Raw genomic sequence first — 27543 nt, forward strand, 5'->3', positions numbered from 1 at the left:
AAATTTTTAGTAAACACTACTAAAGGGCTAAAGAATTTACTTTTTATTTTAGTTATTTTATATTAAAATTTAATATAAATGGGAAGGAAAATCTTTTAAGACAATATTATATTTATGAGTTATTTTATATTAAAATTTAATATCAAGGGGAAGGAAAATATTTTAAGATAATATTATATTTAATAAAAAATATTTTGAGACAAAATTTTTATGTTTAAGATAAAAATAAAGATAAAACTTTATATTTAAACAAAAATTGTTTGAAAGAAAAATATTTTAATACAAAACTTTATATTTAAGACAAAAATAGTTTGAGACAATATATATTTTAAAACAAAATTTTAAAATAGTTTGAGACAATGGCTAGTTAAGACAATGTCAATGAAAGCCTTTTAAGACAATTAACAATTAAGACAAAACCATATCAATTTAAGACAATATTATCTAATACCTGCAAAATTGGCTCCATCTTGTAGGCTACTATTGTCTCATCTTGCAGGTCACTATTGTCTCATGCATATACCGGGGATGCTATTTCACTTACCATTAACATTTTCTTATATAAAGACAACGATTTGTTGGACTCTTAGTTTTGTGGGACTTTTCCTCTTGGACATCAATTCCTCTTTTGTCCCTTTGATCTCTCCTGATATTATTAGAGACAACTTGTCTATGATTGCATTCGGGAAGTTTGCATAGAGATTACATGAGTGGATAGGGGATAATTTATTTTAAGTTTTTGAAAATAGACATTCAAACCACATGAAATTTAGTGATATCAATTTCTTTCATTTATATTATATTTTTCCTCTTTCATTAATCTTTTTTAATTAAATATAAAATTATAATATGCTAATTATATTTTTTTATTAATTATAAAATTAAAATATAACATTTCTAAAAGTTACAATAGTTTTAATTATTTAATTTAATGTATATTTATTTGAAAATTATATTAAAAATTACATAAAAGTGATAAATTAAATAAAATGTGATTTCAAAACAATTACAATATACATACCACATTTTAAAAATATACTTACACTAAAGGTGTTCCTCTACGTTCTTTGATTGGATAGATTTGGCCAATCAGAGCATTCGATTTTTTTCCTCCTCTATCAAATCAATTTTTACCACATGGCGGGATCTCGCAACTCTTGGATTTCATCTTCGACCCCCGAGTTCAATCTTCTGTTCGTCAGTTGTCTTGAGTTTCGGTCGCAGGATGTGTTCTTAGTCTCAATGCAACATGCAGTTGCAATGCAACACTAGTGTGAGCCCAAGGGTGAGGAATATTGAAAATGTTCTCTTCACTGAAGGTTTGATTCCGTCGTCTCCCCGCTCTAGATTAAGCATGCTAAGGACTGGTATTAGGATTTCCAGAAGTACATGTGCATATGTGATGCATCCTCTTGTTCATGGATGGAATTGTGCTCTTGCCTACGAGTGGTGCACGAGAAACTTGTTCCAATGGGAGTTGTCAAGTCGTGCGATCAAATCGCATTTCCCACATCTGATATTTTGACTGTAATAATCTTAGAATCAATCAGGACAGTCAGAGGGTATTCTCATTCATTTCTCCCTTTTTTTCCCAACAAGTCCATGATATTTGTACAAAGGATAGTGACTTTGTCGTGGGTCTTCAATGCATATTGCATAGTTCAGTGGGCGACTCGAGTTATAGATGCACCAAGACTAATACTACAAATCCAACTTTAAAGGCATCATTCTCAACTTTGAAAGATTCTGATTGATTTTCATTTAATTTCTTTGCAAATCATTGACATTTCCTTTTATTTTTGTTTAGGTGGGTAGCCTACCTTTCAATAAATACTCATGCCTGATGACCCACAATTCTTATGAAATCATCAGAGAAGAATCATAGATGGTTGTCCAAAGATTCACTTACAATAAGCAATAAGTTAGCGTTACAGATCAATTAAATGTATGCATGGCTTATAAAATATTTCAAGGCAATTAGGGTATTTGAATAGTTGGGAATTTAGTCGGGACTTCAAGAAATTAGGGTATTTAATTTGGGAAAATTTTGTAGAATGGTGCTAGAGGGCTAATGTGGGACATGTATGATTACGAAAATGATGTTTAGCTTTGTCATTCCTTTGGAGGCAATTGCTACAATTTCACAAGTTTTGTATGTTAAAATCCCAAGTCCCTTGATTAGCTACTGTAAAAAAAATAAAAATGATTGTTTAAATTAAATACTGTCGCCCATAATTTTCCACATTCCAAGTGTTATTTGGGTTGTTAGGGTATTATTTTTCACTTTAAATCAATGCACCATACCTCCAAGGCCACATTATTCATGATATTTGAATTTACCCAAATGTTCAATACTATTAAGGGTTATCAGTGAAACTAAAGCCTTAGATGTAAACTTAAACCAGTTCGACTCATATTGAAGTCTATTTCATTTAAGAGATTTGAACCTAGACATTTGAAGCATTATATACATTGATAGATTACAACTGATTATAGATTTTGTTAACCATGTTTAAGTTTAACTAAACCAATATTTAAATATTTTGTTTATTTGGAATATCGTTCTATTACAGATGCCAGTTGTGAATACATTGAAGGATATTCAGGAATTTCTGACATCCAATCCCTCTGAAATCATCACCATATTCATCGAGGACTATGTTAAATCTACCAAAGGTTTGACCAACGTCTTCACTGAAGATGATTTGATGAAGTACTAGTACCTAGTGTCTGTCATGCCCCAATATGGCAATGATTGGCTCACTGTGAGCGACATGGTCATGAAAAACTATCGCCTTATAGTAATCACCTCAATAGCTTCCAAAGAGGCCTCAAAGGGAATTTCTTATCAGTGGAACTATGTAGTGGAAAATCAATGTAAGTTTTACAAAACCTATCCCACACTTTTAATGATGTAAAGGGAGGTATTGATGGGAAACTATTTTGGTAGATGGGGTTGTTGGTTTGGTAGCAGGATCCAACACTGATCACGTTGATTCGAAGAATCTAAGCTCAAAATCCTAGTCGTTGGTTCTCGAGAATTTCTTCCAAGATCAATCCAATGTACCCAAAGCCTACGCAGAAAACTCGGATGCACTATTAAACATTCTGAATATGTATCACTAGGCTGGAAGAAACTGCCGGGCTAATTTCTTAGCAATGGAATTATTTCAAGTGAAATTTATCACTTCATTTTTTCAATTTGCATAGACCAATCTTTAACCTCGGTAGGTGTTATGACATACACATAGAGGTTCAATTTTATTGATCCATGTTAAACTAGGATTGTTATGTTTACATCAAGAATAGACTCTTTCCTTTTCGAAAATGAGCTCAATACTTTCCATGCTGTATTTTTTCATATCAAGACTAGACTGTTTTCTTTTCCAAAATGAGCTCAATACTTTCCATGGTGTGTTTTTTCATACCAAGAATAGACTCTTTCATTTTCCAAAATAAGCTCAATACTTTCCATGTTGTATTTTTTCATATCAAGAATAGACTCTTTTCTTTTCGAAAATGAGCTCAATACTTTCCATGGTGTGTTTTTTCATATCAAGAATAGACTCTTTCATTTTCCAAAATGAGCTCAATACTTTCCATGCTGTATTTTTTCATATCAAGAATAGACTCTTTCCTTTTCCCAAATGAGCTCAATACATTCCATGGTGTATTTTTTTCGTATCAAGAATAGACCCTTTCCTTTTCCAAAATGAGCTCAAACACTTTCCATGTTGTATTTGTTCATATCAAGAATAGACTCTTTCCTTTTCCAAAATAAACTCAATAATTTCCATTCCATGCTTCAATGACTTATTTGCAGCCGACGAACTAGTCAAACTGCATAATCAACAAATGCTCAATCTGTCAACATTCCAATAGCATTATAATTTTTCATACTTTATTTAAACATATTTAACTACTTTATTTATTTTTATTTTATTTGTCATACATTAGTCTAAGATATGTCAAAGCTCTTTCTCGCCATCTATGGAATAATTGGACAGGGATTATTCCTTCCTTACATACAAACTAAGCTCAATCTTAGTAATAGGACTCCAAAACACCTATTTGATGGGAGGTTGTAGTTTCTATGTACCAGATGAAGATATTCATTTGACATTTTCAACATGCTTGTGATAGGGTCATTGGTAGAAAGAGAAAATTACTTAAGAAAACATGCATTCCAAATTGATGTTAATTGGTGCTTTATTAACGACTAATGTAGTTGCAATGTAGAATGGGTTATATTGTGTTTTTCAAATAGAAGATTTTTAAATTGGTTGTTGTGTCTAGAGGCACTCTACAACTCAATATAGAGTAGACATGTAGGTGTAATAAGTGTGTAGACAAATTTAAATGACGGTTTAATTAAAAAATAATAAATAATAAACATTTAAATGTTGGTTCAATTAATAATAAAAAGTTAAAGTAATGATTTTGTTATTAACTTGTGAATAGGCTTTGTTACAATACTATTGGCCAATACCATGTCTTATCAATACCGCATGCCCAAAAACCATAACTTATTTCACAAACAAAATATTTTATAACAATATGACAAGATTAGTAAGCATGGATATTTTATAACAATATGAAAAGATTTGTAACCATGGGTATTTCATATCGACATGCATTTTTTCAAAATTTATATATTTTTATCAGTAGCTACAAAACGATTTCGTAGCAGTTGTTTTCCAATTTATTGTTCCGTCGCTATGAAATGATTTCATAGTGCTTGTTAAAATTATGTATTTCAATTTCAGGGAAGATAAAATGCCTCTACCAACTTCCAACATCCCTAAATTGCTCCTTGACACAAGGAATGATTTTACTTGCTTTTCTTCACCAAGGTTTGCAATACTAAATTTTCCAATCGATAAACAATCAAAGAGGGTCGTTTTTTGTTCTTTTTCTTTTTTTGAGAAATCTAAATATGGTAATTTGTTTATAACAACACTCAAATTGTTGTAAATACCAAAGAACCATTTTTCCATAACAGAGCAAGGCATTCCTTCTACAGAATTTAAGATTGATACAATAAGAACCCCAAAAGACAAATAGATCATAACAATGATTGAAGCCATAGGGTTAATTTTTTTTTTTAATGTAAATCGGTCTAGCAAGCTACAAGTTCTCAAATGACCAATATTTAAATGAACAAATGCACAAGAATAGAAACCATGAGTTCACAAGCATAAATCAAATTGGTTAATCATAGGAATTTGATTCAATATACACCATTTCACAACCACACAACTTATAGTCTAATATTTTGTTCATTTATGCCACTCTCATAGATAAATACCTTCCATTTCACACAGATTGGAAAGTACAAGTAGGTATGCAAACTCAGGACTGTAGTTGCATAGAGAAACAACGGTTCCTCTCTTCTCTCCCTCTCTCTTATCCTCTCTCAGGAGCTTCTCCTCTTCTCCTCTCTCCTCTCCAAACATTATTTTCTTATTGTTTCCCAAAAGAAACCGATCATGACAACCAAAAGTCAAAAAGGGTGAATCGTTTCCCCTTCTCCACAAAATAAGAGAAACTAAAACTATATTTACAATAGAAAATAACTTCTCCAACTTATTCTAAAAGTCAAAACTCACTTCCTCATGTAAATATTCAGAATTTCTAAACATTTGAAATTTTTTCCCGACATTACTATGTGACCATCCCATCACATTTGTAAGCTCTTGTCTAGGCTTCATCAAATATTGTGCTTGGCCTATGCACCTACATCACATTGTGCGCAGTAAAGAAGTGTGTACGCGATAATAACAAGAGATAACAAAAACAATTGTCTAACTAAAGAATTCTTGATTATTTTCTTGGAGTTATATCCATACATATTAGACCCATATTGGATCAATGTTGGAGCGAAATAATTGCAAATCACAGCATAAACCTCAATCTTCTTTGTTGATGTATTTGATTGCTTTGTTGCCATTATTTTTTCGATTGGCGGGGCACGTTCAACCTTCTGATTGTCAGAGCCAAATCAATTTCTAAGCTTTGAAATCATTGAGATTGTGGCACCCGCTCTTTAGATAGTTCAATAAATATATTCAATCTGGATTGGGTAGTTTTTTTGGATCACGCCATAGGTCTGACATTCGTCCATATTGATTTTTTTGCCTCATTTTTCTATTTTTCTGCAGCATAATGTGTTTCTTCAATGCTGGAAAATTTCCGCTATGCATTTAAAATTCATCATCAAAGCTACACATCATCTGCAGATTTTCCACCAGAGGTATTTTTAATTGAAGATTTTTTTGCAATTTTTTGTTGTTGTGACCTTTTATTTAAAGCGGGATTTTTTATTATATGTGATAATATGGCTGAATTGAGGATCGTTGACCTCCTCACTCCCCACAATTATCATACCTGGAAGATCAAAATGCAGCAATTCTTGCAATCAAAGGGATTGTGGCAAACTTTACTAGAAAATCAACCCACCTTCAATAAATAAATGGAGAAGTTTGCTTACAAAAAAAATCTTGATGAAGTCATGGGGTTAATTGGGCTTCCTATTTCGGATAGTTTGATATTTCATCTTGATAAATGTGACACTTCAAAGAAATTTTGGGACAAGTTGGCCTCTCTATTTGGTCAGCGAGTTCAAGGCCTTACAATTGGAAATGTAATTGTATTCATTGATCCTTGATGAGCATGCCTCTATTGACGACTATCTTGTCAAATTTCGGTCATTGGTTGCACAATTGAAACGACGTGGAGACACAAAATCAGACAGCGAGTGAATTTTACCGATCCTATCCAAGTTGAAGGGTTTGTATCAGGTATTTGCTTCTACATTTTATTCTACAATGGATGCATTTGCTGATAATTTTAAAATGCCTTCTTTTGAGTTATTTTGTGAACGCTTAACAAGAGAACAATCTAAGCTTCAACAGTTGTATGCTCTTTCTAGATCTAAATCTCAAGATCTTGTAGCAAATATATCCAAATTAGAATCCAAATATACTCCTCAAAAGAAGAAGGATTCTACTCAAAGTAGCAAGTCTCCCTCCAAATCTCAACAAAAATCAAAGCCCTCTCCATCTTCTTCCAAGTCCAAAAGGTCTGCCTTCAAGCCATGGAAGAAGTGGTCAAATGAAACCTACAACTTTTGTGGAGGAGAACGGTATCGAGAATAAAAGTGTTATAAGAAACTTGAAGCATTGACTGAAGTGATGAAGCAGCATAATATTTCAGTATCCAAACCCTCTTGATTTGGCAGAGGGCATGCTTTATCTCCTCAACCTTTGCATGCATTCTCAGCCAATTGGATATTTGACTCAGGTGCATCTCATCATATGACTCATTCCAATAAGTTGCTTCCATCTCCATCTGAGTGTAGTGTTTCCCAGATTACAGTGGGAGACTCTTCATATCTTGATGTTCATGCATTAGGCATAATGTAGTTAGATCATGGTTTCATAAAGATCGTTTTTCTTGTTCTTGACATCTCTACAAATTTACTTTCTATTTATCATATCTGCCATTCTAGTGATGGGAAAACAATTGAGTTTTCTCCCAATGATGTATCTATTCGAGAACTACAAGATCTAAAAGTTGTTGTTGCATATGGACAGGTAGATCACAACTCTCACTTAAACAAATTTTCAGGTTTTGAGCTTTCTTCTAGTAACTCTTTTATTGCACATGTTGATTCATTAAGTAAGCTTTGGCATAAAATATTTGGACACCTTAACTACATATATTTGCTACAAATGAATTATCAAAATCTTGTTCTTGGGCTTCCTAAGGAGTCATGCATAGATGGAGTTTGTCCAAGATGTATTCTTAGAAAACAACATCAAGATCCCTTTCCAAAATGGAAAGCATTGAAGGCTACTATTCCTCTCGCGTTGGTGCATAGTGATCTTATGATCTTTCCAACTCGTTCTTTTTCAGGAGCTAAGTATGCACTTACCTTCATTAATGATTTGTCACACAAATCTTGGGTATATTTTATTAAGTTTAAAAGTCAAGTCTTGGCCACTTTCAAAACTTCTAAATATTTTTTTGAGAAGAAATCCTCTCTTTCTATCAATAATATACACACAGATAATGGGGGGGAGTATGTCAGTAAGGCATTCAATATTTTTTGTAGAGAAATTGGCATCTTGCATAAGCACTCTAATCCCTACACCCCCTAGAAAAATGCCATTGCTGAAAGGAAGAACAAGAAACTAAAATAAATGGCCAATTACATGATTCAATCCAAGAAACTGCCATCCTCCTTTTGGGCCGAAGCAGTGAACTGTGTTGATTATATTCAGAATCAGATGCCTCATAAAGCAGTGTTACATATGACTCCATAGGAAGCTTGGAGTCATGTCAAACTTGATGTCTCTACTTTCAAAGTCTTTAATAGTTCAACATGGGTCTTGATTCCAAATGAGAAGTGCGAAGCTATGGAGAAGAAGAGCCAACCATTGATTTTTGTTGGCTACTGTGAAGAAATGAAAGCATATAGATTGTTTGATCTGGTTACAAAGGATGTTTTATTTCACAGAGCTGTTTGTTTTGATGAGAACTTCAAATTGTCATCAGAACCCTCTCTCTCCATAGATTGCCATGATGGTGTAGGTCATGTTGATAGTTTTATTCTTGATGATAAATGGGATTATGAGAATCCTCCTCTTGAAGATGAAAAATAGCGAGAAGAATAGCCACTTCTTGCAGTCGATAAACCTACACAAGGACATCTTTATCAAGAACAAGAGAGGAGAAGCCTTCGCCAAAATAAGCGACCTGAAAGGTATGCCTATGATGTATCTGATTTCAGTTATTTTTCTCTTGCCCCTAACATTATTCAACCTAAGACAATTGGTATTGCTCTTTTCATTCATTCCATTTTAGATATCCCCAGCAATGTTTTGATGTTGTTGGGATACCTGAATGGGAAGCTGCCATGAAAGAGGAGTATTCTTCTTTGATGAAGAATCACACATGGGATCTTGTTCCTCTTCCCAAGGCACAAAAACTAGTTCGTTGTAAATGGGTCTATAGGAACAACTAGTGGCCAAGGGTTTTTCATAGGTTGAAGGTGTTGATTACTATGAGACATTTTCCCCTCTTTCCAAGATGAATTCTATACGTTTAGTGTTGTCTCTTGCTACCTTACAATTCCAGTTAGTTTATCATATGGGTGTGAAGAGTGCCTTCTTGCACCAAGATTTGCAAGAAGAAATCTACATGGAGTAGCCTCCTGGTTTTTTACAGGACTGTTCTCTTATCTGCAAACTTCACTTTTCTTTGTATGGTCTCAAACAGGCTCCATGAGCTTGGTATGAAAAGATGAATTGGTTTCTACTATCTACAAGATTTGCTCGATGTCATTCAAATCCTACAGTTTATACTAAAAGAAAAGGAACTGATATTTTGATATTTGTTCTATATGTGGATTATTTGATTCTTACTAGGAGTTCATCCATGATACAAAGTGTAAAACAATAATTGATGGAAGAGTTTGACATGACATATCTTGGTCATCTTCATTATTTAGTTGGTTTTGCAGGTTCATCAATCTTCAAATGGTATTTTCATCTATTAGCAAAAGCATGTTCTTGATTATTTTGCATGGTTGATTGTAAGTTAGAACCATCTCCATTTCAGTCAGGTGTTAAACTTATTGTTAGTTGCTCATCACCCAGTGTTGGTCTGACCTTGTATCGAAAGTTGGTTGGGAATTTGTTATAATTGAGACATACCAACCAGACATCTCTTTTGCAATTGGACTTGTCTGGCAGTTCTCCCGTGATCCACATGAGAGCCATTGGAAAGCAGGTAAGTGCATTCTTCAGTATATTCAAGGCACTTCTAAGTTTGGCATTCAGTACATCGTTGGTTCTTCTGAGATGAAAGGTTTTACCGACTCTTATTGGTCTGGTTCTCTTGATGATTGAAAGTCTACATCAGGATTTGTTTACCATATTGGTTCAAATCCTATTTCCTAGTCCTACAAGAAACAATCAACAATTGCATTGTCTTTTGCTTAGGCTGAGTACCATGCTGCAGTCTTCTCTAGTCAAGAAGTCCTTTGGATATGAAAGTTACTGATGGAATTTGGAATTCAATAGGAGCATCTTACCATTCTTTTGTGTGACAACCAAAGTTCCATCAACATCTCAACAAAACCAGTTCAACATCAGTAAAACAAACACATAGAGATCCACATGCACTTTATCTAGTAGTTGATCCAAGATAAAGTTATCAATTTGGAATAAATTCCTACCAAAGCATAATTGACTAACATCTTCACTAAACCTATTGCATTTCCAAGGTTTATTCAACTTCGTTTGATTCTTGGGGTGAAGGAAGTAGTCTTTGGCGGGTCATCTTGAATCCTCCTACCTTCACCATTTTTTTGGTTTCTTGTTTATGATTTCTTGTCTCTTTTTCGGAGGAGGTTTTTCCTATGAGGTTTCATTATTGTTGTACATGGGTACATCATCATTCCTAGTTGTTGGGACCCATTTGTTTATTTCCTCCCTACATTTCGCTTATGGGGGGGTGTTGGTGTTGGTTATTTCCAAAGAAAGTAAATTCCAAGGAAATTAGTTTTCCTAGTTGTGTTGTGAGTTGTAAGCTCATGTAGGTTTTCTATTTTCCCCACTATGGAGGTTATCGATGGGGCTTATCCCATTGTATATATACACATTCATTTTTTGTGTTCAATAAACTAGAAGGTTAGCTTTGTAGTGTGACCCTGGAGAGTTTGAGACTCTTTCATTTTTAATGTGTGTGAGTAAGTAATGTTGTGCAAGAGAATGGGTGTGTGGAGCGAGAAACAAATAACTTCTTCCACACACATCTTTCCCACATGACAATACATATTATTAATCAATTAGTAATGTGGGATGATGTTGTTGAGGGAACTTTATTCCGTATACATGAAATTATTAAAACTTTAAGAAGATACTTAGTATTCGATATTAAATGAAGGTTTTTTTTATGCGTGTGAGAAAGGAGTGTTGTATGAGAGAATTAATGTGTGGAGAAAGGAAAAAAAAAATTAATTCGTAATGTGATAGAAACTTTCATCCACAATGTTGCGGTCCTCTGCATAAATTTCTTGTTGAAAATTATTTTGCACACCTATTTTGTCATATTCTTTCAAATACTGTGTGCATCTGTGATACTACATTTGTGAATTCAATACTTATTATCAAATATTCAATTACATGTTATTTTAATGCGTGTGAGAAGCAGGTGTTGTGCAGGATAATAAGTGTGTAAAGAAAGAAACAAAGACTTTTTCCATGAAATGTTCCATATTTTCATATGCATTCAATATTATTGAATGTCATACCAAGAGGATGTTGTTACAAGTTAATATTGGAAAATAGAAACATTAGGTTTTTTTAACAAATATGTAAAAAAAATTATGATGCATTTGGCATTGAAAGTCCAAGTGTTATCATGACTATGCATAAAATATAATGGGAAGTTCAAAGCAATGTTGATTTAATTAATAAAATTTCCATACATCAATCATTATTTCAAATAAAATTGAATTGTCAAAAAAGGTTGTGGTCTTTGATGAAAACAAGGATGCATTGTGAAACACATACAAAGAGTCACCACCTTGGCCACTTAGGAGTCCAAATTCTTCCTGCCACATGTCACATAAGTATCATGCCATGTTGACACTCTTGTAACATCATTGATCCATGTATTTCAAAGTCACATGTGGAAACCACGTGGCTATACCCTAGCTTACACGGCGCCTACCACCTCAACTTAAGTCGGGGTCCCACCAGGTCTCAGTCCTCCGCATAAATCAGTGAACTCACATTATACGAAATTTCGATGGACCCCTGCCTGACTCCTCTTCCTTTCCTCCACGTCAGTGTGCCTAGCACCATCATCCCAAATCACGATGGAAGCTCATGCCTAAACTGAGCACAACAAAACAATAATTTTCATGCCAAGAGATGGGAAAAACTTGGTCTCACACTTTTTGTTATAGCATCAACCTCCAAATAGTCACCACCTGATAATGGGGTGTGACACAACAAAAAATTACACACCAAAAGGCAAGAAAAAATGAAACTCACGCGTTATATCATAACGTCCATCCTTTTAATAAGTTACTACCCAGTGATGGGCATGGCACAATATTGCACACTAATCTTCAGACTAACACATAATACACCTCTAAACTCTGTGATTAAGTAGTCAGAAGGATAATTAACCTCTAATTAAGGTAATTTATGACAATTAATAAACTCCTTCATTCTTTGGTGATCTTTACAAATGCCTTTGAAATATAACAAGGCATATTCAACCTGAACACAAACCATCATGCTTTGCGGTGACCAAGATTAGAAATCTTAAGGGTTTTGGTGGATTTTGTGATGTCGTTCTCGATTCTGAGCAATATTCAACACTGCTATTACAACAAGATTGAATTCATTCACCAAAAAATTCCAACTTTTCAAACATTAGCTCAAGCTAGAAATACATCAATTATATTCAAAACATACCTACCATCTGGCATTCACACTAGGCTAAACCATAACTAGCCATTTTTTGTAGTTTCAATGCATCAACGCTATACGCAAACATATAGATAGGTCCCAGGTAGGGATATCAACTCTAAATAGAGATCATCCAAAATGATGATGAATGTCTACGAAGTTAAGGATACAACTATTTGCATCTATTTATCACAGAGATTCATTTTGAAATGTGGCAACAAGAAATTCCAATTTTAATTTGTCCTTGATTTCAAATTGTGAATTAAATTCGAATTTAGTCTCACCAACTGCTTGGAATTAATTAATTAATTCATTATGGATTAATTAGTTGGAGAAATTCAAGTTAGAAGTCTTTCTAAAGTCATGCAACAATTATCCCTTAAATTAAGGAGATTATCCCTTAATTAAGGAGATAAGATTGAGTTATATTTGAGTTGTAATTAGTTAGATCATTTTACTGAGTTAAGTCCAGTTAAATTAGTTTCAAACTGTTTGAAGAACTAATTGTGAGTTATCAGTTAGTTGATGCATGCATGCACTCAAATACTTTACTCTTGATAACTGAAGATAACTGTGAGATCAGTGTGAGAAATCAATGTTCCACTAGGTTGAGAGTCTTCCACTTGGTAATAGGAGGATCACCTAGGAGAAACTGCGCAAGGAAATAGGAGCTTGGAGGTCAGAGAGGAAGGCTTGTGAGAATCTAGGTTTCCCTGTGAGCATCTAGGAGGATTGTACTAAGAGCTGGCTAGCTGTGAGAGCTAAGGCTTTGTATAATTTTGATGTATTTCCACCTTGTATGATAATACAGATAGTGGGGTTTTTAACTAAGGCTTTCCCCAAAGTATTTTAATGTCTATTGTGTATTGATTCTTCTTCTTCTAGTTATATGTTTTCAACTCTAATTCAACTAGATCTTTAAGCTTCCGTAAAGCAAATTGATAGTAGAAGTAGATTATAGTATTTTGCTTTAGTTATATTGCATTATCGGGTTAATATATAGTCATATTTTCTACATATTTTTAGAGTGAGATTTATAGAGAATTTGTAGAATTTCTACATGGTATCGGAGCCAAGATTATCGGAGCAGTGAACAGTATACGAAGAAGAGAATTCAAAGTTTGAAGTTTGCGGTTGCAGGAGCAAATTGAATTCATATCATACTTCAAATTGATATGGGACATTAGGCGACTAATTTCCCATCAGAGAAGTCCAAGAAGGGATCCTCAGTAGGATCGGAAGGTGAGGCATTAGCCTCTCAGTTCGAAATGGACTTTACCCTCATCACATGCATGGTGTCATCGATGATGGGTTGTGTTTGGTATATTTACAGTGGAACCTCATTCCACATGACCGGCGATAAAAGTTTATTCAGTGCCTTGGAGGAGAAAGACCTCAAGATGCGCATAGAGATGGGTGACAAAGGAAAGTATAGTGTTTCAGGAGTGGGCACGATTGCTTTTCAGAGGGAGCATGGAGCTCCTCTCACCTTGACAAATGTGATGTGTGTGCCTAGACTGAAGAAGAACTTGGTATCAGTCACGATGTTGGAGGACAAAGGCTATGATGTTGTCTTCAGTAAAGGAAAGGTGTTCCTAGGACACATAGACACAGGTCAGACCAAGAGGATAGGGATTCAAGTGAAGAATCTCTATAAACTAGAGGTAGATGATTGTGCAACATTGAGTATGAAAGCAAAACTGGTGCAAATCCAAGACATTGGCGAGTTGTGGCACAAGCAGTTGGGCCATTTGCATCATGGGGCTTTGAAGATAATGCAACAGATATCTACAAGACTTCCCAAAGGTAAACTTGAGCAAGTTGACACATGCAAAGGTTATACCTTGGGAAAGTACACTAAGTCTTCCTTTCGTTATCGAGATAGTCGATCAAAGGCTATCTTAGAGTGAGTTCATATAGATGTGTGTGGACCATTCTCGACGGCATCCACAGCAAAGCAAAGGTATTATGTGATTTTCATTGATGATTTTTCTCGTAAATGTTGGATTTATTTCATGCAGAAGAAGGACCAAAGCTTCTCAAAGTTTTGTGAGTTCAAATCTTTGGTCGAGAAAGGCTAAGGAAAGAAGATCAAGGCCTTGAGAAGCGACAACAGTGGAGAATATGTCTCTTGAGTGTTTAAAGACTTCTGCACAGGGGAAGGAATTAAACTAGAGTTGATGGCACCTCATAACCCACAACAGAATGCGGTGTCTGAGAGGAAGAACAGAACAATTGTAGCGGCAACATGGGAAATGCTGCATGACTAAGGCCTACCACTTCACTTGTGGGCTGAGGCATGCAACACAATGGTCTATTTTCAGAATAGAAGCCTACATCTCATACTTGGGATGAAGACACCAGAGAAATATTTCTCCCGTAAGAGACCATATGTGGGTCACTTTAGGATCTTTGGCTCATCAGTATATTGCCATGTGACAAAGGATGCACAAAAGAGCTTGAGCCAATAGCAAAGTTGGGGATACTTTTGGGGTACACTGATACACCTCACAACTATCGGGTGTACTTGCCTACCAGTTGGAGGAGAGTGGTTCGCAGAGATCTCAAGTTTGATGAGAAGAAGGCCATGCGAGTTTCCCTTGAGAGGGAGCTCCAACTACAGGTTGTGGATGAACGATTGGTTCCTAAGGAGGAGGAGCCTTAGACTGATGCGGAGCAGCTGCATGCAGAGGTTCTAGGAGTGGATACATCCACTCAAGCAGAGTCTTCCAGAGATGGACGAAAGCGCAAAAAAAATCTGACAAATTGTTTCAGGATGCGAGAAAGGATGTGGGAGTACCATCTTCTCAGTGTAGACATAGGAGGTCACCTGAGAGGTACACTGGATACATGGCCCTTGTTGGGATATGTTGAGACCGAGCCATCTTCCTTTGAGGAAGCAGTGCAGCAACCGATTTGTGTTGATGCTATGGTGGAGGAGTATGACTCCATAGTTCGTAATAGTGTTTGGGACGTGGTTCCAAGACTGGAGAATAAGTCAGTGGTGAGTTCCCATTGGATTTACAAGGTAAAGGAAGCTGTTGATGGTAGTGTGGAGAAGCATAAGGGAAGATTTGTTGCCCGTGGCATTTCACAGGTTGAGGGGATTGATTATGATGATAATTTTGCACCTGTCGCAAGGTACTCATCTATCAGATCAATGTTGGCACTATTAGCACAGATGGGTTAGAAGATCCATCAGATGGATGTGAAGATTGCATTCCTCAATGGTGAGATTGAGGAAGAGGTGTACATAGAGTAGCTGGAAGGTTTTGAGAACTTCGATCGTGAGTCTCATGTGTGCCAACTGAAGAGAGCGTTGTATGGGCTAAGGTAAGCACCTCGTGCTTGGTACACCAGGATAGACAACTACTTCACTTGGTTGGGCTTCACAAATAGTGAAGCGGATGTGAACCTATACAGCATCATGGTGAAAGGTAATTTGTTGATCGTTGTTATTTATGTTGATGATATCATATTGGCTGGTGATGATTAGTCGATCATGTCTTGCAAGGAGGACCTTGCAAGAGAATTCGAGATGAAACACATGGGTCTCATGCATTACTTCCTTGGTATGGAAGTGTGGCAGAAGGATGGGGAGTTGTTTGTGTCTCAGGGCAAGTATGCCAACAAGATACTCAGGAGATTCCACATGGAGAAGTGCAAGCCCATGAAAACTCCTCTAGCAGGTAACTAGAGGAAGGAGGATGCTACTTCAGGAGAAGTAGTGGAGGCTACTATGTACAGGCAGCTTGTGGGTTCACTGATGTACTTAGTGAACACACGACCAAATTTGTGCTATGTGGTGAACCAGCTGAGTCAAGTGATGGTTCAACCCACCGAAATGTTTTAGAAGGTAGCAAAGCATGTATTGAGATACCTCAGAGGCACATCTTAGTATGGATTATGGTATAGACGAATAGAGGGAGTGAAGCTACAGGGCTTCACTGATGCAGATTGAGCAGGGAGTCCATCAAATTAGAAGAGCACATCAGGAGGGATTTTCAACCTTGGGTCAGAGGTAGTTTCTTGGTACAGTAGGAAACAGAGGTCGTTTGCACTCAACTCGGCAGAGGCAGAATACATGGCTACAAGTCAGGCAACATGTGAGGCCATCTGGATGCGGAAAATCCTAGTTGGTTTGTTTGATCAGAAGATGGATCCAACTGTGATCTATTTTGATAATCAGAGTTGTATCAAACTCTCTGAGAATCCAGTATTTCATGATAGGTCTAAGCGCATCGACATCATGTATCATCATCTCAGATACTGTGTCACAAGGAGGATCATGTTGTTGCAATATATTTCGACAGAGGAGCAAGATGCTGACATTTTGACAAAGGCATTATCAAAGTGTAAATTCGAGTTCCATAGAGACAGGATCGGGGTGAAAGATAATCCCTTTCTTGTTGAGAGGGAGTGTTGAAATGTGGCAACAAGAATATTCCAATTTTAATTTGTCCTTGAATTAAAATTGTGAATTAAATTCGAATTTAGTCTCACCAGTTGCTTGGAATTAATTAATTAATTCATTATGGATTAATTAGTTGGAAAAATTCAAGTTAGAAGTCTTTCTGAAGTCATGCAATAGTTATTCCTTAAATTAAGGAGATAACATTGAGTTATATTTGAGTTGTAATTAGTTAGCTCAGTTCACTGAGTTAAGTCCAGTTAAATTAGTTCCAAACTATTTGAGGAACTAATTGTGAGTTATCAGTCAGTTGATGCATGCATACACTCAACTAGTGTACTTCAGATAATTGAAGATTCCCTCATCACTAACTCATGCATGTCTATTCTGAGAAAGACCCAGTTGAGCTAAATGTCAAGGACAATGTACTATCAACTGCATATTTTCTCATATAAAGAGAGGATTATACTGATAGCTGGCTAGCTATGAGAGCTAAGGCTTTGTATAATTCTGATATATTTCCACCTTGTATGATAATATAGATAGTGGGGTTTTTAGCTGAGGCTTTCCCCAAAGTATTTTCATGTGTATTGTGTATTGATTCTTCTTCTTCTGGTTATATGTGTTTAGCTCTGATTCAGCTAGATCTTTAAGCTTCCACAAAGAAAATTGATAGTAGAAGTAGATTATAGTATTTTGCTTTAGTTATAATACATTATCGGGTTAATCTACAGTCAGATTTTCTGCATAGTCTTAGAGTGAGATTTGTAGAGAATTTGCAGAATTTCTACAATATATACTCTTGCACTATTCCCATACACAAGGCATATCCATCCTAAGCATAAGAAGAGTGCATATTAAGCAAGAATAATGAACCTTACAGTTTATAAACATTCCAACCATCAAAGAACTATTATCAATATTTATATGCATGTTCTTATGCAACCAATCACATTTGCAGATATATATATATATATATCTATATATATCTATATATATCTATATATATATATATATATATATATATATATATATATATATATATATATATATATATATAACATTCATAACATCCACATAAATCTAGCATTTCCAACTTAGTAAAAAGAAAATCAAGGCCTATTACCTTTCAAAGGCATGCAAATATTTTCAATAACTAGTCAAGATAACACAGAGCCATTCACTATTCATTAACATACTAGTCTAGGTAATTAATCTAAGTCTATTATACACAAGTCACGACACTTATCTGAATGACTAAAGATGGCTGGAATCTAAAGGTGGGTATTCAACTCTCCACCCAACCATAGGCCAGCTGCACCACAGTTATTCTTGCGGTTGCCCACGCCTGAGCCAAATCCACGATCTGAGGGATTTTTATTAGACTCCGCTGGAAAAATGCTCAACTCCAAGGGTATGGGATCACTTCATAGGTGTTTTGTCAGTTGTGTTCTCAAGGAAAGCACTATGGGAACCTGTATCACACTGTCTAGATGTTTTATCCGCTTACTTGGAAAGCACTAAGTTGTTTATCAACCCTCTTGGTAAGAAATTAGTGGTTTTTCATACCTTTTTAGCAAGCATCCTAGTAAATTTCTATCCTTCCTAGTGGTTTATCAACCATACAACAAACACCCATCACCCCATTTCTCCTTTGAGCCCTCCAGTGATATTTTAAATCTGGGACACACATAGTCAACTGTTCCATTACATCAACACAAGGAATCATATCCCATCATCCTCAATAGGATTTTTCCAGCATGCAACATTCTTGCTCTTGCGCTATAAACGTGTTTCTATCACCAACGTTCTCTTCTGCACTATTGGTCTAGCATCCTCTTGTTTGAATGATCTCTACTATTTTTGCTCGTGTCCTTTCTTTTTCCATTAGGTTCTCTTTGTGTCCCCCACGAGACTTGTTGTTTTCCCCTTTACCTCACATCATGGAAGTAAGGAAAATGTACACCTCCTCTTCTTATAATTGTGAGATAACTATTAGGTGGTGCTAATCAACACCACTCATTTTTCCCCCAGATCATGGATCTGTCATCCCACTCTTCAGGCCTGCTTAATATAAATTATTTTATATTTACAATCATTACAAACACAAGGATGTATACATGGGGTGTTACAGAAGGGAATGAGAGAGATAAAATGAGATAGAGGGAAAAGAGAAGGGGGTTAGAGGGGGAGAGGGTTGGTAGAGATAGAGAGAGGGATGTAGGAGGGAGACTTACAAAGGAAGTGTGTGTGTGTGTGTGCGAGAGAGAGAGAGAGAGAGAGAAAGAGAGATGGAGATGAGGAAGACATATGGGGGGGGGGGGGTGATAAAGAGAGATGTGGAGAGAGAGAGAGAGAGAGAGAGAGAGTTGAGGGGGAGGGGAGCTTAGGGTACCAAAGAGCGAGAGAGGGGGGGGAGAGTAAGAGAAAGAAATAAATAAGAAGAGATAAAAAAGGAGAGAGAAGGGGAAAATTGGGAAGAGAAAGGGAGATATAAGGTAAAAGAGAGTAAGATTATATATATATATATAGAGAGAGAGAGAGAGAGAGAGAGAGAGAGAGAGAGATGGGGAAAGGAAGAGAAAGTGAGACAAGAGAATAGGGAAAGGGAGAGAGATAGAAAAGGGTAGAGAGAGGGGAGCTTAGGGGGAGAAATAGAGAGATAGATAGGAGGGAGACATAGAAAGAGAGAGAGGGGGGAACAAAGAGTTGGGAAATATGCAGGAAAAAATGCATAGAGAGAGGCACATAGGGGAAGACATAGAGAGGGAAGGAATGAAAGGGAAAGGGAGATACATAAAAGGAGGGAGAAGGGAGAAGGGAGAGAAAGAGAGAGGAGAGATATAGGTAGAGATAGGAAAAAGAGATTGGAGTTAGATAGAGCATAGGTACTTAACTTGATGGACAATATCATAACACGTCAGTTCATATAAGGAGTTAAAACATGAACAAAAGTTAAAAACAATATATTGCATTGTATTGTGAGGTAGAAAGGCTTTATATATATATATATTGGGTGGGCATTCTTTTGCTCATGGGGGGGTTCTAATCAGGCTTGCAGGTGAGGGGTTCACTGATATTCCAAGTATATGATCAAGACATCATCTTCAGATTCTTTCATTCATTCATCCACCACGAATTTGATTTTTTTTTTTACAAGTGTGGGTAAGGAAAATTACTCATTTGTCCTCTTCTCCAACGTTCCTATTTTAACTGTATTTCATATACCACTTTAAAACTTCAAAATTTGGAAGACATATAGCTTGATAGATATTCATTAACTTCGATGAATAGTTATGAGGATTGTCATATTTCTTTTCATGCTTACTATATTTTCAAACAACGAGTGCTATTTTTACTATACATGAAATTTCTATGAACTTGATTTTAGTTTTAGGTCCATATCATGCATTCAACTAATATATCATACCTTTCTTAAAAAACCCAGAAGTATTACATAGATTCATCGTGTAATACTAGATCAAGAGGCTATAGATGATAACATACATTACAGGAATTTTAAGGTATAATATAGGTCTCCTAAGGAAAATAATAAAATAATAAAATAGTAGTTATGTATTTTAAAAGAAAAAGTAAGAAAACTACTTTTTATTGTATTTTATTGGCTAGAATTGTGTAATTTGTTTGAAAATGTGTCTATTCTTATCTTTGGATGTGGTGAAAGAAAAAACGTTTCCAAAATTATAAAAAATGGTTTTTCTTGTGGGGTTTGGTAAATTTTAAGAGTTCATAGAATAAGAAAGAAAGATGGAAATAAGGTATTTGATTATCATAATGAAATTGATCTTGTGGATAGGTTAGAGGGATTTGAGCTTAAACTTTGTGGGTACAATCTAATAAAGGCGCAACACACATACACGTGTAATGCCTCCACCCACATCTACCAACTTTCACCTACTTTCCTGGGGTAAAGATCAGCTAAGGGTCACTATGATAAGACTCAACCTCCTAGGTAACCTTAAGGAGATGGAGTCAACAAAACAAGACCTTACAGACCTCCTTCAAGTGCTTCTAGGTGTCCAGGAGCTAATCCACCACTCCAAGTACCCAACCCCTGAGTTTACCTATCATTTCAATTAACTAAACCCCCATTCACTCCCATGACAAGGCATGCATGCGAATGGAACCCTATAGTCTCTCCCACAATGCCTACAAGGGAGAGATTGTAGTTTTTTCAGCCATTTTTGTGCCAGAGACTGTGAGATTTAAGACACTTTTTCAGGGCTAGTCTCCAAACCAATGCTTAGAACTTGATGAGACTTTCCAAGACAAGAAATGACACTAAGACAAAGCCTCTAACAAAAAAATTAATCAAGGGCTTGACCTAACCAAGCCTAACCATGACAGACATTTCGTGAAACATATCACAAACATGAAAGTTACAGGTGTAACCAATAAAATGAAACATAAAGATCTCATACTTATCTGAGAATCACTAAGAACCATTGTTCGCTCATGTCATTTGTTGCATTATCTTCTATCAGGTCATAGATACATTATCCATTCATTTACAAGTAAAAACATGATGAGAGCCATACATAACTATTGTCATAAAACATTCATATAACTAGCATAGTAACAACATAAATACCATGAAATAAGGATTATAGAGGGAGGCGATCTGCAACCTACGGTTTTGGCTCATCTTTGCAATGGCGCATTTTGAATTTTCTTTGACTCCTCTTAACAATCGCCTTCCTCTCGGTGACAACAGATTGTTGTTATACCTTGATCTGCAATGGCTTTCCCCTAGGGGGGGCTTCAATGCCTTCCCCCTCATTAGAAAGCGATCCTCAAGCGATGAATACGACCAGGCCTTCGGGACCAGAACAGGACGACACAGACAAATGGGACCCCATGATGCAGGAAACGACAAAAGATTCCACTGTGCAGTCTGACAGAAGCAATGAAGAACAAGAGGGAAAGTCCAAGCAACAGGAAATGCCAAAGATTACCTCAGCGACATGTAGACCCATAGCAGCTCAAAGAACAAAAATAGCACTTTCCAGCCACAGAATCAATGGTCAAATCCAATACATGAAGGACCATGCGCTCATTGGAAAATTCCTTGGATTCTAGCCGACGGAAAAAGCTCTACAAGGATGGATCTCTGCCAAATGGAAACCCAAGGGACAGGTTACCCTACAGCTAGGACCAAAAGGGATTTTCACGGCGATTTTTATTTGCATCAAAGATCGGAACAGGGTCATGGATCAAGGTCCCTACTTTTTCAACTCTGCTGGTCTGTATTTAAGGGACATGGAGAGAGAGATTCAACCTTGACAAGGAGGATGATATTCTTGTAAGCTTCGATGTCGTATCGTTGTTTACAAAGATTCCTCTTGATGAAGCTGTCCATGTCATAAAGATGGCCACCGATCCTGTAACAGCAAAGCTTGCAGAAATCTGTTTACGATCCACATTTTTCAGTTTTCAAGATCACTATTATGAGCAAATTTCTGGAGTTGCCATGGGTTCCCCGCTCTCACCTATTGTCGCCAACCTATACATGGAGTACTTTGAAAGAAAAGCCCTTCATTCCTTCCACTTGAAGCCAGCATGGTGGAAAAGATTCGTAGATGACACCAACCTGAATTGGACTCATGGTAGGGCAGAGCTTGAGAAGTTCTTCAACCATCTTAATTCTATATCTTCCGAAATCAAATTTACGATGGAGCTTGAGGAGAATGGTAAGATCCCCTTTCTAGACATTCTAATCAGTAGAAAGGAGGATGGTACTTTGGGACACCAGGTCTACAGGAAGAAAACGCATACTGATAACTATCTTCACGCTGACTCTTATCATCATCCCTCACAAAAATCCGGCGTCTTAAACACCCTAGCTGTGAGAGCTTTTAGGATCTCTGACCCTGATCACATAAAGGATGAGATAGATCACTTGACCTCGGTCTTCAGAAACATTGGATACAAGGAGTGGAGTATCACGAAGGCTATAAGAAGGGCTCGAGATAGGGCCCTCTCTGAGCATCCCCCTGGTGACAACAAAGAAAATCAAGGGAAAGTTTACATTCCATTCATCCAAGGGGTTACAGATAAGATTGCAAAAATTTTAAGGAGGAAGAACATTCACACTCAATTTACAACATGTGGAACAATAAGGCAAATAATGAGGTCGGTTAAGGACAACATTGATCGTCAACAGCTCAAGGGGGTGTACAAGATCGATTGCTCATGTGGCAAGAGTTATATTGGGGAAACAGGTCGATCTCTGAAAATAAGGCTTAAAGAACATGCCGCTGACATAAAGAATGAAAGATCCCGCACATCAGCCCTTGCAGAGCACTCATCCAAAACCAAACATCATGTGTGTTTGGAAAGCGCCAGGGTAATTGCAAGAGAAGACAACTATCATAAAAGAAAAATCAGGGAGGCCATTGAAATTATGAAATACCCTCAGAACCTCAACAGGGAGTGAAATCAGTGGAAATTGGCTTCCTCTGATAAAGCAAACAAACCCCCCAGACCTCTGGAAGCTCATGATTGGAAATAAGGGGTCTTGCATTCCGGGAGCATACTAAAAGCAATTAAAGGAGATTTATATAAGTATATAATTATATTAATTATATTAATATAAATTAACATAAATTAATTTATATTAATTATATTAACTATATTAAGCATATTAATTATATTATTTATTATATTAAAATCTTATTAAATCTTACCGACTATATTAATTAATTTATATTAAATTATATTAAATTATTTTATTATATTAATTAATTAATTAATTTATATTAAAGTAGGTTATTTATATAAGTATGTAATTATATTAATTATATTAATATAAATTAATTTATATTAATTATACTATTTATTATATTAAAATCTTATAAAATCTTTTAAATTATATTAATTAACTTATATCAAATTATATTAATGATATTAATAAATTATATTAAATTATGTTAATTATATTAATTATATAAATTAGAATGATTATATAAATTAATTATAATTTATATATAATAATATAATTAATATAATCTAGTTATATTAATTAATATAAATGAATTATAGTATAGATTTTAATATTTGTTTATAATTTAATAATTAATAGATTTTAATTATGATAAAAATTTATTCATCAATTTAATAATTAAAATCCTGATCTAATAAAAAGAAAAGAATAAATTAAAACAATTAAAGAAAATTTATATAATCATATAATTATATTAATTATATTAATACAAATTAATATAAATTAATTTATATTGATTATATTTATATTAATTATATAAATCATATTAATTTATATTAATTATATTAATTATTTTAAAAATCTTATAAAATCTTATAAATTATATTAAATTATAGTAATTAATTTTATTGAATATATAAATTAATTAAATTAATTGGAATAATTATATAAATCAATTATAGTTTATATATATTATATATATTATTTATATATTAATATAATTAATATAATTTAGTTATATTAATTAATGTAATTTAATTAGAGTAAAAGTTTTAATATTTGTTCATAAAAATTTTAATAATTAATATAAAAATTTTAATAATTAATATATTTTAATTATAGTAAAAATTTTAAATAATAAAAACCTGTTCTAATAAATAGAAAATAATGAATAAAATAATAATTAAAAATTATATGTCGGCTTTTATTTATGAATTTAGGGTTCTTGTATTTATTTTCAGGTCGCAATTCTCTTCTCTCTCAATAATCTCTCATTCTTATTCTTTCTATCTTGTCCTGATGATGGACCCCCTTTGGGGTTTGAAACGTTGGCAGAATGAACTGAAGACTGTGGTCAATCCGGATCATGAATCAAAGGAGGATCTCAATTGGGCGCCAGTATGGATCAGGATGTACTCGCTCCCATCGGAATATTGGGATGAAGAATCTCTCAGAGGCATTGGTAAGGGGCTGGGAGAGTTCATCAAAATTGTTGAAGAAATGAAGTTGTGTAGATATACCTCCTACACCCGCATTTGTGTCTTCATGCGCCTGGACAAAGCCCTTCCGGACTTGGTAAGTCTCTTTGTTATAGACATTTTTGGGCACTGCAACCCCAATCATAAATGTCCATAAACCAAGGGCTCCTAAGTCCCTAAAAGTGTTGTTCCAACCCCTAAAAGAACAAGGTCGACTGATTACAGCATCTTCCAGAAGTTCTCCATGAAAAACTACTCAAAACTGGACCATCTCACCTGCTCCATGGTCAAAGTACACTGCATCCCACCTAAATGCACACGAGAGGTGCGATGCATACTGAAAAGCCCTTCTATGGGGTGCGATGGGCGAGAGTGGACAAATGGCAGGGTCAATCTGTGAGGTGGAGGATCATGGAATCTTCCAGAAACTTCTCCTGTGACACTTGCCTCTCTGCATTCGCCCAGGGATGAGTAAGAGATCATCAATCTCCAAGTGGAATCAAGAACTATCAGAGAGAGGACACTAATCAAATCTCAAAAGCTGACTCACCCCCCTTGCAAACATCTATATATGGATCCCTCATCCCAGAGATCCGGAGGCTAGAATTTTGTATCTTGTAAGGAAGTGCTGCTGGTTTCTTGGTGTAACATCATAGTGTTGGGTGATCTAAGCTTTTCATGAGGTGAAGAAGGGCTTTCTTGCTAAGAGGATGATGCTGGGTCAGAACAATTGGTTGTAATCCTCTTTGCTATTCTTGATTATTAATAAAGTTATTCAAGTTTTCCTCCACATTCTTGTATGATTGATGATATATGCATTTGTGTAGTTAATATATATCTGGTCCTATATTGTTTATGATTATAGATATCTGTTCTTGGATAGTGTTATGCTGCTTTGATTCCACAGGTGCTCTTTGAAGTTGGGTAGACGAGGAAGCGAGTGGCAAAGACCTATCAGAAGGGAGAGGAATCGAACAAGGAACCAAGCGCAAGACAGAGGTTGGTCTCCTCTTTTCCCCTCTTATCTACTTCTCATAAAGGAAAACGAAAGTGGTTTTAGTTTGTTTGTTTCTAAGGTAGCTACTAGCCTTAGTGGTGCTAGCAGCTCTGCATAGACACTAGATTTCCTGATAACACTCTTCCATGATGACTATGAATGGATTCAACCCTTATATTTTGAACATTTTCCCTTTCGTTATCGTAAGTGCCATGCCCTTGGGCATATTTTTAGAGATTGCCCTCTAAATGCCAAACCTCAAGCCTCTGAACCCTCAGGCAAGGCAGACCATGAGGGCTTCACTAAGGTTGCAAACCACAAAATATCGCATAAAAAACCTTAATCTGGAAAAAAATCCCAGCAGGACGATGGTTCCATCCCCTCCATGAGCAACAGCTTCGAGGTTCTTGCCAAAGCTTCGGTAGACCCACCCCAGAACTCTGTGCCAATCCCACCGCTGATCATCCCTTCCCCTCCGGCCCCTCTTTCTGCCTCCTCTCCCACTCCCCTGCCTCCAAAAGTCTTCATTGGAACTCCTAAGGTGACTCAAAAGAACCCTGATGGGAAATCCAATGAAATGGATGTTGATGGTCTCCCCAGCCAAACTATGCACTTAGCTCTCACCTCAGCGGAAAGCAGTCAAACGCAACACATGGATGAAGAGCCGAAAAGCATAGATTTGGGCAGATTAGACATTTTTGAGCTGGAACAAGTATGTAGAAAGAAGGAATATGATAAGATTCAAGCGCATCAACTCAGTACTTTGGAAGTTATCATATCCAGGGCCTATCAGCAACAACAACTGGGAATACAGCTGGGAAGTCAATGGGATGGCTACTTCCTCCCTAAAGACTCCAAAAAATGCGGAAGAAAGACAGATCTCCAGAGAACTATTGCCATAGGGAAAATCCTGGTTGACTCAGGCAGATATGCTAAATTGACAAAGTATTACAAGCCCACCACTAACAGTGAATCATGAAGCTCACTTCATGGAATTTAAGAGGGCTCAATAGCCCCGGGAAACTCAGAATGATAAAAAATATGATAAAGCAGGAGCAACCCCAGATATTTTTTTTGCAGGAAACAAAATGTAACAGTAACACCCTGGGAAACATCCTCTCAAAAGCATGGCCAGGTTGTCAATCGGTTGCAGTGGACGCTTCGGGTGCCTCCGGAGGACTGGCAATTTCCTGGAACATGCAAGCTATAATGCTTTCAGATTTCCATGCCTCCCATCACATTATACAGGCAACGTTTCATATAATCGGCACCAACATTCATGGTCATCTCACAAATGTTTACTTTCCACAGGAAGCAGCCAACAAAATCGCTCTTCTAGACACAATAGAAGCACTTAACTTCAATAGAGTCCATCCTTTATGGATCATTGGAGGAGACTTCAATATGATCACCAAGTTAGAGGAAAAGAAGGGAGGTCGAGCCAAGCTAGAACAGGAAAATGACCACTTCAAAGAATTTATCCAAAACAACTTGTTAATAGATATGAAATCATCCAATGGAATGCACACTTGGAGCAATCGGAGGGCTGGGCAGCAACAAATTGCTTCAAAACTCGATAGATTCCTCATCTCTGATAACGCAGTGCATCTCGGCGGCGACCTCTCAGCATCTATTCTTCCATATTCTGGCTCCGACCATTGGCCGATCTCTCTCCAATGGCAAAGGCCAGGCAACTCAACCAG

General features: G+C 36.0%; 1 pseudogene; it reads left to right on the forward strand.

Annotated features, from left to right (window-relative positions):
- The first annotated feature begins 1137 nt into the window (after positions 1–1137).
- LOC149182820 (PI-PLC X domain-containing protein At5g67130-like) lies at positions 1138–26819 on the forward strand (annotated as a pseudogene).
- Positions 26820–27543: the final 724 nt, after the last annotated feature.

This window comes from Pinus tabuliformis, chromosome 3_2, assembly GCF_031772625.1.
Source record: "Pinus tabuliformis cultivar Carrire ecotype Pingquan chromosome 3_2, CPIR1, whole genome shotgun sequence".
Taxonomy (NCBI): Eukaryota; Viridiplantae; Streptophyta; class Pinopsida; order Pinales; family Pinaceae; genus Pinus; species Pinus tabuliformis.